Genomic DNA, 15,241 nt, shown 5'->3' on the forward strand with positions numbered 1-15,241 from the left:
ATTCCTGTGCCTCCTGGAGTGACTCAGAACAAATTTATTATTCCCCCTTTGAAGTGACAGCTCTTGAAATGATTGAAAGAAAGCTCTCGTGATTTTCCTTAATCTTTTCTCCTGTGGGTTGCACAGTCCTGCTTGTCCCAACTGGTCTGTAGGTGACATGGTTTCTGAACCGCTTACCTGCACTGCTAGCACAGCCAGCAGCACGTGGTCCAGTGAAACAGAGAGAACGGAGCCAACAGCCCGTCTGTATCTTCAGCCCTTTTTTCCTTCCGCAGAGATTTCTTTTTTCTATTGACAGCAGATTCTGTGTGAGTTGTTGGGTCAATGAGCCTGAGGGGTGGAAGAGACAGCTCTGGGAACCGCTGAATAGCTTCGCTTTGTCTGGTGGCATGTTTTCCTGGCTGTTTATGGTGTCTGACAGGGTCGTTTTTGTTCTGGGGAGAGCTGGTTTGAGAAAGCTGACTGCTGACAAAGCTGTGGGGCTCCAATTCCCTCTGGGGCCATCTCCAAGCCTCCCTCCACCCCCCAGAGAGCTGCGATTGAGAATCCCAAAGGCACCCCTTGCCCACGGGGGTCAAATGAGGCCTCTGCATCCTTGCCCCAAGGCTAACTCTGATAGTGAGGGAGGCAGAAAGCTACACCAACTTCACCAGCTTAATAGCAGTCAGGAAGAAGCCCAGGCCAGCAAGATTCCTTTATAATCATCAATCACATGCTACAAAGAAAAAAAAAAAAAAAAAAAAAGCAGCTGTGTACCACTTTTCATAACTTTTCCTCCAGGGTTGGCAGTCAGATTGCTTTCTTTCGCAGAAAACACGATGTCAGTTTTAGTCAGAATTTATGTGTAGAGATTTGAAAGGAGGCAATTTGGAAAGGAAGGTGAAATGAGTGAGGTTTTCAGTTCACATTTGGAATGAATTACACACATTTGGGATTATAACATGCAAACATAGTGCTGAATTTTCCTTCTTTGGCCCTCCTGCTGCATCTTGTAGTCCTGAGCATGTTGTGGGCTTTGCATATAGCAAGAGAAACCAGCAAGAGAGGACGTGGGAACCTCCACCTCAGGGGGGAGGGGGCAGGTTTGCATCTCCTCTTTTGGGGAATGGACTCTGCTCAGCTGATCAGTGTGGTGGGTACCTTCCAGCAGTGCAGAGGTCTCTGTGGGTTCCAGCACATGCAGTCCCTCCGTGAAATGACAGAAGAACACAGTATGCTATTGAATGCTGCTAGATGTGTATGGAGCCATCTACTTTTTCCTATAGAGTCACAAAAAAGTTTTTTTTTTTTTTGAGTGAGTTTTAGACCAGCAGTGTAAAGAACTTTAAATTTGAGTCCCAATTCTACCTCCATTTTAGTTTGAAGGCCTTGGGTAAAGTTCTTAACCACTCTGAACTAGTTTCCTCTTCTGTATGTCTGCATGCCGTGAACATTTTTGCCCTGCATATGTGACCCTGCGTGATCGAGTCTCAGCCTCATTTCTGGCCTCTCCTGTGCTGTTTTCCTTTCCCACGCACTCTGGGCTTCAATGGACTTTCCTCGAGTCCCTCGTGTTTTTCCACCTTCATGCTCACGTGCATGCTGCTTTCCTTCCCCGTGCCCTTAGAATGCCTTTTTCTCTCTTTCCATATTTGCCTTTAAGAAGTCATGTTTTTAAGACCTAGCTCAAATGATATCTTGCATATAGAGTTTTCCCAAAGGCTCCTTATCAGAATGCATGCTGGAAAACGTACAGACGAAATTATGAGATGTCTGGGATTTGCTTCAAAGAAGTCTAGTAGGGGCAGGAATATAGATGAAGCCAGACGGGCCAAGAATTTATAATTATTTAATGGGAGTCATAGGTACATAGGAGTTCATTATATTTTTCTCCTCCATATGCTTGTAATTTCTTATGATAAAAGGCCAAACAACAAACAAGTATTTTCTTTATGACCCAAGCCAGAAGCGATCTGTCCCACACGTGTTCAGAGCTTCCTTGTAGTAGGTTCTTCAGACACCTGCTTCCTGTTATGGCTGTAATGAGCAAACACAGGCCAGTTGTTAGAGGACTCTGCACCCTGATCTGCCCAGGACAGTCTCGGAATACTCCTTTGTCCTTTAATCCATCTGGGTTAGCATTTACCCCATAATTTTTATTTTTCTAAACGAAGTATCATTATTTAATAGTTACATTAAAATAAGCCAGGATGGGTCTTATCAACTACCATTTTTTACTTCCAGCTTCTGCCGTGGTCTTTATTAGTGTGTGAAATATGAGTGCAATGAACAGAATTTTATTTTACACCTCCGAAAGAGGACCAGCAATGGTTTGTGTGTCTTTTCCTTGCCTTTTACGGGCAGCATGCAAGGTGCTTGCTGGCTGCTAAACCTGTATGGTCAGGGTTGGCTAACTCCTTCACGTCCAGGTGGTGAAGGGAGAAGTATTTGACGCTGCTGTTCCTGCTGACCACCAGGTTCACTAGCCATGTGGGCTGAGAAGCAAGCTGGGCTCTATGAGACACAGTGTTAGGGCTCCCTGGCCAAGAAACTGATTTAAAGTATATGAACATGTGCCAAGAAAAATTTTTCTGCTTATGTTATTTCATAAAGTTCACATGATCAATATGAAACATTTTTCTCCATTTTTCTTTTAAGTACATATGTATGTGTGTCTATGTATGTACATACGTGTTTTAATTTATTTATTTAGAAGGAATTTCATTTTGAAAATAGCTTTGAACAGATTGAAATTGTATAAGTTCATTACTGTAATGAAACCGGTTTGTTGTTCACTAAATAAATATTTAAAATATTATATTTTATATAATTTTTATTATGTTTCATACCACCTTTCACTCTCAAAAATGTCCTTCTTTAGATGATGAAGTACATGATTATCTTACTCAATAGTCAAGAACATGTACTCTGAAGTTATACTTTGGGCCCCATTCCCCAACTCTGGGACATATGAGCTTTTCCCCCTTAGTTCTCACCTCTCTAGGTCTCAGTGTCCTCATCTATAAAATGGAAATAGTCATAGTTGATTATATAATTTTCATGAAGATTAAATGAGTTATTGCATGCACATTGTCTAGCATAGTGTTTTCCCATTATAAACAATCACTGCTTATTATTGTTTTTATAAGGTATCTTTTTATCTTCTCTGCTACATTATATGCATGTGTAAGAGAGGAAATATTTTATTTATTTTTAGAGACCTTCCCAGAGCCTGATGCATAATAGCTCCTTAGTCACATTGTTGATTGAATGAATGAATGAATGAATGACAGCTGTTTTGATGGCAGGAACCACCTGGAGTGGCTCGAGTTGCAATTTGTGTGTATGAGGTTGGGCCATGGCCAAGGCAGGAATTCCAGATTCATCCTGTCCTTGTTAGCTTCCCAGTTGGCTAACTGAATTGACCACCTCAAACACAGTCTTAAATAAAATGATATTACTATGTTCTGTAAATCTGTAAGTTACAGCCTTTTTCTATCAAAAGCAGCCTGATCTGAGCTTTTAATCTCAGCATAGGCAAACATGTCTTCATTTTGCTTTAAGATTCCCAATGTAAATGCATTCATTCAGCAAACATTTGTTAAGCACCCTACTGTATACTTGGCAATGGGTCGAAGGCAGAAAGGCCCCCTCCTGGTACTTGCTCATCGCTGATTTTGTACATTGTAGAGGTGACAAGGTGAGGGTCTCCAGGGAGGATTTGCTCATCCTGGTGACGATTCTTAGTGTTCCTCATTCCTCTCAGCCTTTTTCTCCTCTTTTTATCAACATTTAGGCCTCTTCTTTCCCCTCCTCTCTTCTAGTAGATTGTCCTCTAGCTTCTCTTCTCCTTATGCAAAAGCATTTTGTAAACTAAAGAATTAAAAAATTTAAGAGGATATTCTGTACTATTACTTTTATTATGATCTCAGCTTTCCCAGAAAGTGTCTAGATCCTTCTTTGCACCTCTGTTGCTCAGCTGATTCCTTTCTGGGAATTTATTTCTCAAGCCATCAGCGCCACATTTGCTCTAGCAGTTTAAAACTGGGAAAGCCTTTGTATTTACTGTCAAAGCAAAAGCAGAAATTGTGCGCTCTTAGCATTCCTGGTTGAAATCTCATGGCATTTTCTCATAGAAGTAGGTTGTATTTGGTGGAGGGGCTTAAAGCCTTACTCACAGGACTAATTGTATGACCTGGGGCAGCCTCAGTTTCCTCATCTGTACAAAATAAAGTGACTTCCACTCACTTTAAGGCCTGTTTCAGCTTCGAAGATCTATGATTCACTTGTGTTATCAGCTAAATGGGCTTTTGGTGGGCTGGTGTAGGAAATTCCCTATTGAAATGTTGTGTACCTGTGAAAATATATTGCGTTTTAAACAATCAGATTAAAAAGTGAACTTTTGATACACCATCTGTTTGTTAAGGTGGATTCTGGTATGGAATCTGTTGCAAGGATAATACTAACAAAGCAGAAAAGTAGATTCTAATATTTATGTGGATTACAATAAGAATCAGTAATGACTCATGACCTGGTGATCTTACTGGGCCCCATTCTATCCTTTGGGTTAGTGCTTTACTTCAAGTTGAGTATTGATCAGCCAATTATTTCTTCATATTTATATATGTGGGAATCAAGGGGTCTTTATACGGGGTCTTTTTAAGGGGGTCTTAATAAGGCAAAGAATATAGGATTAAGTAAAGAAGAATATTTGTCCATATGTGATGAACATATACAGGAAGAGACTAACATTTTTATGTTAGAATCTGTGTTTCGATCATTCTTACAGAGAAATCCCTAGCTGGGGTCTTATCTAATACTTACAGATATGTGATTGGTCTGCTGGGCAGGGATCACAGCCATGTGGTGTTCATGGGCTGCTGTTTGTTAGGAAGTGGCCATCTGTAGCCAGGAAGGTCTGAGATAATCAGGAGGGGAAAGGCGGGAGGAGAGCGGGTTGCATGGAGCTCTGAAATGCCATTGTGGTGAGTTTCCTTTCATTGTGTATTGATTGGCTCTTCTAGAGGAGCACTCTGCTGCTAGGTTGACTCTTAAACAATGGTTTTAGGTTTGGACTTTTTGACAAGGCAACTGGAAACATCCTGGAAATGCTATACTATAAAAATGTTAATATAATATCTATGTTATGTGTAATATCTGTATATTATAATAACTCCCAAGTCTCTATTCCCCATTCAGCCCTTTCCTTGAAGCTTTAGACTTGAATAGATGGTTGTTTGCTGGATTTCTTTGCCTGGATGTGCCTCAGCCTCACCTTGCTTCAGACCAACGTCATCCCCTCCCATCTCCCCAGATTTGCTTCTCTTCTGTTCTTGTCCTCAATTGGTACCTGCTATTTCTGTAGAAAGACCTCTCGGTATAACTCGGTGTTCCTCCTCTCCATCTGTACTGTTACTAATCAAGTCCAGGCCCCTCTCTCCTCTCATGTGGCCCTCTGCCGTAATCTCTCAGTCAGTCCTGCCTCCAATCTTGTCTCCCATCTTGATCCACTCTCCATCTGCCACCAGAATGACTAAGGAAGTAAGTAATTCAGCAACCATTTATGGGCCAATCACTCTCTTTTCAGGGTTGGCGATAAAACAGTGAACTAATCACTGTTTCTGTTTTCACAGAGTTTATTTTCTAGTGCTGAAGACCAACTAAGACATGTACACAGACAAATAACTAGCTTGTTTATAAATGGTGTTGTGTTACAAAGGAAACAAACTGGGATTTGAGATGGAGAATAAATGGATGGACGTACTTTGCATAGGGCTGACGAGCAAGGCTCTCTTTGATGTTGACATTTAAGCTGAGATCTAAAGGATGAGAAGGAACTAGAATGGAAAGAGCTGGGGAATGAACGTTCTAGGTAGAGTGAACAGTTTGTGCAAAGACCCCTAGATGTGTAAGAACTTGCTGGGCTCAAAGAACTGAAGATTAGAAGAGAAGGGTTAATGCACAGAGCAATTAAAGGAGAGTCAGATGAGATGGAATCAGAGACATGGGCAAGAGTCATATCACACAGATGTTTGCAGCCTATAATAAGGATTGCATTTTACTCCAAGTTCAATGGGGAACCATTGTGGAATTTTAGACACAGGAGCAGCTTTATCCAATTTACATTTTACTATTATTCCTGCTTTGTAGAGCATGGGTCAGAGGAGGATGAAAGAGAAAGTATGGAAACCAGGTAGCAGGTTGTTGCAGAATTCCAGGTAAGAGATGATGATGGTTTAGCAAGGTGTTAGCAAGAGAAATGAAGAAAAGTAGGCAGAATGGGATATCTTTTGGAGATAAAATTAATGGAAAGTTCTATTGGATTAGACATAAAGGCAAAAGGAAGGGAGGAGATTAAGGATGGCTGGTTTGAGCAAGTGGGTGGAGTTGACCATCTATTGAGACGAAGAAGATTTTGACCTAAAGAAAAAAACAGAGATTTGCATTTTGGTTGTATGAAATTGCCTATGAGACATTCAAGTGGAAATGACAGGAAAATAGTGGAAATATGAGTTTTGTGATTAGAGGAGTAGTCTAGGTTGTAGATTTAATCTGGAGCCATCCTCTCAGGTTGGAATTTATGGCTATGGCGGTGTAATATCAACTAGGAGGAGAATGATGCTTGAGTAACGCAATGCTTAGAGGTCAAGTGTAGAAGAAACCAGCATAGGAGACTGAGAAGGAGCAGCCAGTGGGCTGGGAGAAAAAATGAGAAAGAATAGTCTTGGAAGCCAGGAGAGCAGAGTGTTTTAAGAAGGAGAGAATGGCTGAATGTAACAAAAGCTTCTGAGAAGTGGTATTAATTTTCCATTGCTGCAGATCAAATTACTACATCTATGCAGGTTAACACAATACCCACTTATTACCTTATAGTTCTGTAGTTTTAGAAGTTCGGTGTGGGTCTCATGAGGCTAAAACAAAGATTTTGGCAGGCGGTGTTTCCTTTTGCAGGTTCTAGAGAGAACAGGTCTCCATTTCTTTGTGGTGATAGCACTGAGATCCCTGTTTTCTTGCTGGCTGTCAGTTGAGGACCATCCCGTGTTCTAGAAGCCTTGAATTCCTTGATTTCTACTCCACTTCCTCCATCTTCATAGCCTGCAAGGACAGGTCAAGTTCTTCACATTGCATCTCTGACCCATCCTGCCACCTTCCTTTCCCACTTTTTGGGACTCAGGTAGTTAGATTGGGCCCACTTTAAAAATCTTGATAATCTCCCTATCTCAGAGTCAATAATGTTAGTCATATCTGCAAAGTGCCTTCTGCCATGTCAGGTAACATGGTCACAGGTTCTAGGAATTAGGGCATGGACATCTTTGGAGGTGGAATGGATGTTATTCTGCCTACCACGGAAATTGAGTCCAATGAGAAAAGTATCCATAGAGGTGGCTGGTGACCTTGATAAGAGCATTTTCAGGGGTGTGATGGCCAAGGAGAGCCATAGCATGGTCGGTGGAGCAACATAAGGGGGAAGTTAGAGAAGTCGAAACAGTGTCGTGTGTAGACAACTCTTTAGAGAACTTGGGTTATGGCTGGAGGGGGTTGTGCAATGAAGTGAAGCATTTTTGATGGCAAATACAAGAGCACAGTTTACCGAGAGGAATAAACCAGGCAGGAACAGTATGGTGATGATCCTGGGAGTGTCAACACAGAGGGGACAGAGCACTGGGATTTTTCTTCCAGAGAGGATGGATGCTTCATTCATCAGGGAGGGGATGAAGCTCTGGAACGAAGCACTAGAATCTTTCCTAGAAAAAGTGTGGATGGATCCAAAGCCCAGTGGAGGGGTTGGCCAGTGGCGGAAGGGACATAGAAGGGAAGGAGGAGAAGATGGACGCTTTGTGACACTGTAATGAGAGACGAGTGGGGTCCCATCTCAGTGAAGTATGAGTCAGGGCCATCACCTAACACAGAACGGCGGCCATACCAATCTGTTGCTTCAAACTCTTTCACGGCTCTACGTGCTTACCTCTGCTTTCACTTACTAGTGCTCTCTGCCTGGATTTTGCAGCACAGCCTCACACGTTCCATGTAGCCCTCTGGACACACCACACCTTTTTGCTTTTGACTTTGTGTTGGTCTGTGCCCTTTACTGGGATGCCTTACCTCACTCTTCCAACTTTCCCCTTTACCACCTTTCACCCCCACCTCCCAGTGCACACCTCTCCAGGAACCAGCCTTGAAACCAGCCTCCCACTCAGACAGGTTAGCTGCTCAGGTTCTCTCAGAGCTCCCTGTTTGCTTATACTTGTGATCTCTACTAAAATTGTATTTTTTGAGGGCAGAGGCCAAGTCCCTTTCATCTTGGTATCCACAGCACCTAGCACAGGGCCTGCACATAGTAAGAGCTCAGGAAACGTTTGTTGACTATAATAGCATCATAGCAGGAAAATTAACTGACTGTGTATATATCTAACAATATAAAAATAGGGTAGGAAAAAATAAATCTACTCAGTGGGCGTGAATTGTTGTTATCCTCTTTGTTGACTTGTTATAACTTCATTTTGACCACTCTTAACAACCAGTTTTCCCTGGGCTCAAGCATTCAAAGTGTCATCTTAGAATTGGCATCACTCTGGAGGCTGTCAAGTCTTTGAGAGGAAAGATTATGACTTAGTCATCCTTATTTCACCAGTATTTGTCACAATGCAAAGTCTGTAGAAAGTGTTAATATGTTTGGATAAATGGTTTTGTATGATTTAAAAATTATTATTGTTTGGTTCTCTAAAAGCTGCAGTATCTAGAAAATCTTCTCCTCTTAAAATGTCCTTCTGTTCTCTGATCAGCCTTTAGAGAAAAGTAGCCTGATACAACCCTGATTTTAATCTCTTTATTTCAGAGGCCTTGGGTTGTTCCAGGTCTGTTGATTGCAAGTTCTGTAAAGCTGAGTGATTGAGCGTATCATTCTTCAACTTGTTCTTTTTGAAGAGTCAAACATGTTTCATACATGCTAGCTAAGCAATTGGTGAGTTAACAATTACAGATAAATCAACATCTTCAGAAACAGTTTTTGTAGTTACTTTGAGTGGAATAATTTACAACTGAAAAAAAAGTTTACAAAAATATGATTAATGTCTGAAGAAAACGTTCACAATGAAATGCTAAGGGATGAAAGCAGTATTCAAAATTATATACACAGTATGGTCTTAATTTTATGAGAATTTTCTATATCTATGTAAGTACATATAATTATAAGTTTATGCACAAAAATGTCTGCAAAATAATACACCAAAATATTAACAACAGTTTTGCCTGGGTGATGGACTATGAGGAATATATCCCTTTCTTTATTTTCTAAATTTTAAAATAAATATTTTCTACTTTTTAAACTGAGAAAATCTATGGTATTTGTTTTTTAAGGTAATTTTTTATTCTTTAAGCATCCCTGGTAAAATAGCTTTCTTTCCCCTTCAATGTCAAAAAGTGTTAAGAAATTAGGAGTCCTATATTTAAAATGTTTTTAGCCAAGAGGACTAGAGAATACTGGTTAATGTACATAAAAGATTATTGATCCAGGAGAAGATTTGGAGATGACTTAAAATGTAAAATTATGAACGGGACTCAAAATATTTTCAAGACATACCTGATCAGATGTCTTTGATTCTCCCACCTCTGGTAGATGCTCCAGTGGTTTCTTAGGAGGGCCTCCCTCTACCTTGGTACGTGTGATTGCAACAAGACTTTCTAAATGCAGCTTAATTTCCAAGACCAAAATAGACCAGTGAGTCACACGCACATATTCAAAGATTTAAACACCAAAGCATGCAAATAAATGCTCCTAATGCCTTAGCTCATAGTAAACATTGATTGATTTTGATTTCAAGGCTAGCAAATGGTTGTCGCCCAAGATGGCCAGAGTAATGTTAGGGTGAGAAGCGACAGCTTCTCATGGCCAAGGACTACATGTTATAGTGTGTTATGGTATGTTATGGCATGCCATTTATTTTAATTATTTTTTTTGTATTCTCTGTGATGCTTAATACAATGTTGGGCATGTACGAAGTGCTGGGTGAATGGCAGAGTGTCATAAAGTACTGACTGAAGAGGGTACTATAGGTCTGGTTGCCTGGGGCTGCCCCACTTCACAGCTCTTGTCTTGGTTTAATCCTTAATAATGTCCACTTTTATTCTCATAAGTGTCTCATTTTCGATGATCATTTTATAGGGCCACCCTTTGACTGAGGTGGCTAAGCAAAATCTTCTAGATTCCATGAATTCATCTCGGTCTGCATGGTAGTTGTCTGCCTGGAAAAATTTAAGAGCCATACCCAAAGGCTCATGATTTAATAATGCCCTGTCTTCCTCCTTATCCTGCATAAGGGCTGCAGTAGATACCTTTGTGCTAAGACTTTTCAGATAGATAAATAGAACCGTTGAAGGAGCCCTAGAAGATTAAAGCTTTGGACAAGTTGATCCCTTTCTATTACCACAGCTGTTCCAGATGGTGGTAATACTTTTAGGGCCCTGAGCACTGCATTTGGGGCAAATGGGATAAAATCTCAAGAACACATTGAAACTGACAAGCTGCCTTGACATCTGCTCTTTGGCTTCTAAGCCATGGATTTACTTCTTCTTTATGGCAGTTTGCACTTCTGTTTCCTTTATTGCTTCAGGGACTCCTGCTTGATCCCCTTTTTCTTCAGAAGAATGAAAGTTTAAAAGGCAGCATGTCTAATTCTCTGAGGATTTAGTGCCCCTTAATTGCCCTGGCAGCCTGAAAAGGAATAAGCTCAGAGAGGACTCCAATTGAGACAAACATTTGTATTTTGACAAAGTCCATGCAGTCTTCTGATTCCTGTCTTAGGAGCAGAAGTGCATAATAAATGAGAATGGGAAAATACTTGCATTTTCTGAATTAGGGTTTACATTCCTGGAAATCCCCTGTGCTCTGTCAATTTAAGATTGAAGACTGTGTTAAAGTGAAAATGACTCTAAACTTTTCTTCGAAAAAGGCAAGTCTTTGAAAAGTCATTGAGCCCTCTGAGGACATGGTGACGAGTGGGGATCCTCTCCTTTCGCATGTGTACACACAAAGAAAATTTACATATAATTTCAGAGGTTTTATGCTGCCCACTCTACTCTGTGTATTGTAGGTTAATGTAGAGGATAACTGATTGCCTCTCCAGTATTCACGTTGGGCAGCCTGCTTTCTTTCCTTCTTCCTGTTAGGAACCCTGTTCTCTTTAGATATCTCACCCTCGTCCATGTGATGGTGTACTTGAGGGGAGGTCCTGACCCCAGCCCCAGGGGTGGTGGTGGTGGGAAGGATGACTGGTCTAAACCAATCATCACGGTCCCATGTTCTTTGCTGGAGATTGGTTCAGGCATGGGTATGTGATGCATTTCTGGCAAATAAGACCAGAGTGTAATCCTGCTGGGGTGCCTTGGGGCAAAGGTGTATCACTTTTAAAATGAGAACCACCCAGGAGTATGGATGAAGCCATCGCGAAACCCTTTTAGATGTATTATAGGACTGAGCAAATAAGAGAAGGCAAAAAGGACCCTGTGGGATGGATTGGAATTGGCATATTGATGTGAATTCGTGATTTCTAAAATATGCACATGGAAGTATATGTCTATGTGCAGATGTGCACACGTGTATAAGTATGTGTGTATGTGTGTGTGTGTGTGTGTATGTATATGTGTATGTGTACATACATTTATATATTTTCTAGCTCTGATTGGTGAAAGGGCCAAAAAGAAATGATACCCCCATGACAATGAGAGCACCTGGTACCCAGATCTTTCCACCCTTCTTTACTAAAAGGAAAGAAGCCTACCTGCAGAAATTCTAAGGCTGGGGCATGAATCAAGGTGATACTGGAATAGCCCATTGTTTTCCTCAAGCTAGTGCCTTGATCCTTTAACAAGCCATATTCCACTATTCAGATAAGCAGGCTGCTTTTGAATGTCAAGGTATATGATAAAACTATTGGATTCTCTGGGCATATATACTCATTGTTTTACTTCCTTTACATAAATAAGCCCCTTGGTCTGAGGCAATGTTGTGTGGGATACCATGCTGGTAGATTAAGCATTCTTATGTCCTCAGATAACGGTGCTTGCAGAGGCACTGCGTACAGAGAAAGCAAACCCATATCTGGAGTAGTGCCGATTCCAGTAAGCATGAATTGCTATCTCACCTCTCCCCTCCAGGGTGCAAGTGGTCTGTTAGGCTCAATCTTCCACCAAGGGCTGTTGTTATCTTTGAAGGTGCAACAAGCCTAGGCATGTCTCTCTGCTGTTGGTCAGTTGGACTAACATTCTGCAATGGTAATAGCTAGGTCATTGGTGAGAGGGAGCCCATAGTGCTGGACCCATGCATAGCCTCCATCTCTGTGACCTACGCCCTTCCATTTGAGGGTCCACTGTGCCAGCACTGGGCAACTGAGGAGAGGAAGCTGGCTGACATCCACAGGTGAGTCATGCATTCTGCCAAGTACCTTTGGATCTGCTGATTCATGTGGCTTGAGTGACAGGGCAGATTGCACCACAGCCTGGACTGCTGCTGAATTCTTTCTTGCTTTGGGCCACATTTCTGCTACCTACTAACTCTGGGTATAGAGCTTGAGATATAGCTTATGTGCAAGAGATTTATTTGTCAAAGCAATTCCAAGAAGTAGGAAGGACAAGGGGATGAAACAGGGAAGGAGGGAAAGCCAGTACTGTGGTCATTGCTAGGGACAACGATGTTTGATTCCATTGTATCTTCCATGAGCCTCATAAAATGTATCTCAGAACTGGGTGCCCAAGGGACTAAAAGGGTTATTCATCGGCTCCTGTTCATTGCTGTTCATGATCATAGATGGCCCTACATGCTTTAGCTCCCAGATCAGCAGGCCCAGTAGCTTCCATTAGGCATCAGAGAACTCTTGAGCAGAAATCCAGAGATAAAAGAAGGCATCTCATACAGCCAAAATGAGGCTCTGTCAAGTTGCACCTGTTTGGAAGCTGATCAAAACCTATGCTGGATTGGAAGGTCACATTGAGGACTGAAGTAGGAGGTGGGTGGAGAGAAACTGAGAGTTTTGTATAAACTGTGTCTCATGCACACACTATACTCCAAATGGCCTAGTGAGGAAAACACAGGCTTTGAACAAGACACACTTGGGTCCACTCTTATTTAGATGTAATGCTTTGGTTTATTCACCTGACCATTCTAAAGTTCAATTTCTCCTCTGCACAACAAGTATAACAACTCATGCAATCGGAGGGTTTAGCAGAAGTGATATCTGTTAAGTTCCTTGCTTTGGGTCTGTTATAAATGTTAGTGACTCACCCCCTGATCACATAAAGTAGCAGATGCACAGATAACTTTCTAGTCTTGTAGGTGGAGGGGAAGGGAAGGAAATAGGTGATGAGGGAGTTCATGGGAAGAAGGTATCAGAACAAAACTCAGGAAGAAGAGCTCTTAATAGGCAGGGGACAATGCATGCACATTGCAGAGAGAGGGAGCAGGTAAATGTATTCTGTTGGTGGGAGCAGCATGGCCAGAGGAGTAGAGTCCAGGCCAAGGTTAGGTGTGTTCAGGGAAATAGAAAGGACTTATATTTGGCTGTCTCTTAGTTATTTCTTAGGGGTGGAAGTGGAAGATAGTACAGCAGGGGTGGGCTCTTGAAAGTCAGTTTGCGTAGTTTGAACTATACTTGGGAGGCAGTTTGGAAGGAGGTGTAGACAAACTTCTTCAAACATTGGGAATTGAACCTAAGAGACCACCTTGCTTTCTCCTTCCCCCATTTCCCCAGCTCATTTAGGGCAGGTAGGAAGTTATCACTGTACTTCTCCTTCCTGCAGCCTCTGGGAATATCACAACTTAATCATTCTAGAAGAAACATACTGGGAGGTGGGTGTGAGCAGGATTAGAAGCTTAGCTCTCATTCATGTCTTACTTTTAGGGCATAGCCCAATGCTAATGCATAGTAGGTATTGAGTAAATATCTGAGCAGAGGATGAACGAATGAAAGCACTGTGTGTTCATGTCTTCCATCTCCCTTCATGCTGGCACTGTTGGCTCATGTGGCGCCTTGGGTAAGACGGTTGCCTTCCTCATGCCAGCACCAGCCATGAAGGGTCAGTCGCTGCTTCTAAGCTACCACAGAGGAGTTCTCTTGAGTCCTGAGGATGAAGACTCTGGATGGGTTTTGAGCTTGGATATGTGTTGAATGTAAGTGTCTCCATTTATCTTCCTAGGTCAGATCAAGCTGCGTTTCAGCCTGCACTTGCACAGGTATTCAATTTGCTGAAAAATAATGTGGTCGAGTAAATACACAGAAGGAAACGTGGTGTGACCGGTGATTACAGCCTGTGCCAGAGTATCTAGAACAGGATGCATTCTGCAATGAGAGACTATTTATTTTATATAAAAAAAGTCTTAGCCCTAGTTAATGGCCTACTTATTCCAAGCGGTACTAAATATAACAGAATTTCAGTACAACCATAGAATTTGAACAATTTATTGGAGCCTTACGTAACAGGTTTTGACTTACCCTGAGAATATTTCTATAATACCTCTCGGGCTGCCCCGTTACTTGGCTGTTTGTTCTTCCCCAGTACAGAAAGATTTGTAGAATTAATCTGATATTCACAGGTTGGATGTTTTCTTAATTGTTTATAAAATGTAAGTAAAAAGTATTTGTTTTTAATCATTCAACAATTCAAGGACATATACTGTTGAGAGTCGAGCATTCCAGAGAACTTAGCATCATTTCTTAGCATCTTGCACCTCTACCCTCAGCATCTCCATGTTCCTTCACTTTCCTTCTATGACACATGTAACACCAGGGCAGCAACTCTTATAGCTGTGGCTACCTCTGTGCCTCTCCTCTTTTACAGGGGACATTCTGTTCTTCCCACCAGCCCTAACCTGTTTGCAATTTGGCACGCACAGAGAACAGGACTCTTTGCATAGTCTTACCCCCTGGGATGGTACTAGTTTCAGTTTTTCAGAGAGCAAAGGTTCTGGTCCAACAGCTTTTGGATACTGAGACAATTGGGGAGAAGTAGTAACGTGTTTAACTTCAGAGAATGTAGTCTTTGGCATAGAAGGAGGAAGCTGTCTTGGTACCTGTCACTTAGAGCTGTTGGATATTTTGGAAAAATTCCATGTCATTCTTCTTCTTTTTTTTTTTTTCTGGATCCTGAAACAAGAGGCCATAGTACCAGTCAGGAATACAGGAATTGGTAGGGGAGACAAAGAATAGGAATAACTCAGTAGCCTTCCAAACAAAGCTTATATCTCCAGAGTAGCCAAACAAACAAAACTCTT

General features: G+C 41.6%; 1 protein-coding gene and 1 long non-coding RNA gene across 3 annotated transcripts in view; one reads left to right on the forward strand and one right to left on the reverse strand.

Annotated features, from left to right (window-relative positions):
* Nucleotides 1-15,241, forward strand: part of MAP2K6 (mitogen-activated protein kinase kinase 6) — a 106,002-nt gene that overhangs the window by 41,744 nt on the left and 49,017 nt on the right. The window lies entirely within an intron of this gene.
* Nucleotides 1,839-9,642, reverse strand: LOC134365227 (uncharacterized). Of its 2 annotated transcripts, none has more exons than XR_010021967.1 (3): nucleotides 9,560-9,642; nucleotides 6,846-7,074; nucleotides 1,839-2,016 (listed from the first exon to the last, which is right to left on the reverse strand). It is a non-coding gene; the product is annotated as an uncharacterized LOC134365227 (long non-coding RNA). The 2 variants fall into 2 exon arrangements; XR_010021966.1 differs by lacking the exon at nucleotides 9,560-9,642 and adding an exon at nucleotides 8,428-8,563.

The sequence above is a fragment of the Cynocephalus volans genome, chromosome 16, assembly GCF_027409185.1.
Source record: "Cynocephalus volans isolate mCynVol1 chromosome 16, mCynVol1.pri, whole genome shotgun sequence".
NCBI lineage: Eukaryota > Metazoa > Chordata > Mammalia > Dermoptera > Cynocephalidae > Cynocephalus > Cynocephalus volans.